This window comes from Chinchilla lanigera, unplaced genomic scaffold (assembly GCF_000276665.1).
Source record: "Chinchilla lanigera isolate Chin_1 unplaced genomic scaffold, ChiLan1.0 scaffold00046, whole genome shotgun sequence".
Lineage (NCBI taxonomy): Eukaryota > Metazoa > Chordata > Mammalia > Rodentia > Chinchillidae > Chinchilla > Chinchilla lanigera.
Window position 1 is genome coordinate 210212 of NW_004955447.1, and position 926 is coordinate 211137.

Sequence of the window (926 nt, forward strand, 5' to 3'; positions counted from 1 at the left end):
TATGGGTCTGAGTGCTATACCACACCGCCCTGGGGCAGGTAGCCTGCATACAATATAAGGGAGGGAAAGAGGCTTGCTCTTACTACTCCTCCCTTGTTTGCTTTTGTTGGTTTTGTTTTTTTCTGCTGCCATGAACTGTTGCCCTCTGCCGTGTGCCACTCTGCCTTGGAGCCAACCAAGTATGGACTGAACCCTCCACAAACTGTGAGCTAAATAAACCTCTTCCTCTTTAATTTGGGTGGTGAGTATTTTGTCTTAGCAATGGGAGAAAAGTAATTAACAAAGCCATGAACAAAAACCATATGATCATCTCAACTGATAAGGAAAAAATATTTGACAAATTCAACACGCATTCATGATAAAAGCTTTATAGAAAACTGGAATAGATGGTCTTTACCTTAATCTGATAAAAGCCATCCATGAAAAACCAACAGCCAACATCATAGTGGACAAAAGTGGGCAAAAACTGAAAGCTTTTATTCAAAAATCAGGAACAAGACAAGAATGTCTACTGTCATCAATCTTACTCAATATAGTTCTAGAAACATTAGCCAGAGCAATTACATGAGAGAAAGAAAAAATGAATAAGGATGAAAGGAAGAAGTTAAATTGTCAGTATTTGTGGGTGACATGATACTCTACATAGAAACCCCCAATGCCCCACCAAAAGATTTCTAGATTTAATAACCAAATTTAGTAGCGTAGCTGCATACAAAGTCAACACTCAAAAATCAATAGCATTCCTATACACGAATAAAAAATCCACTCACATAGAAATTAGAGTAACCACCCCTTCCATAATAGTATCCAAAAAATGAAATATCTAGGCATCAATCTAATGAAGGGAGTAAAAGTTTTCTACATTGAAAACTACAGTACTCTGAAAAAAGAGATCAAAGAGGATATCAGAAAATAGAAAGATATCC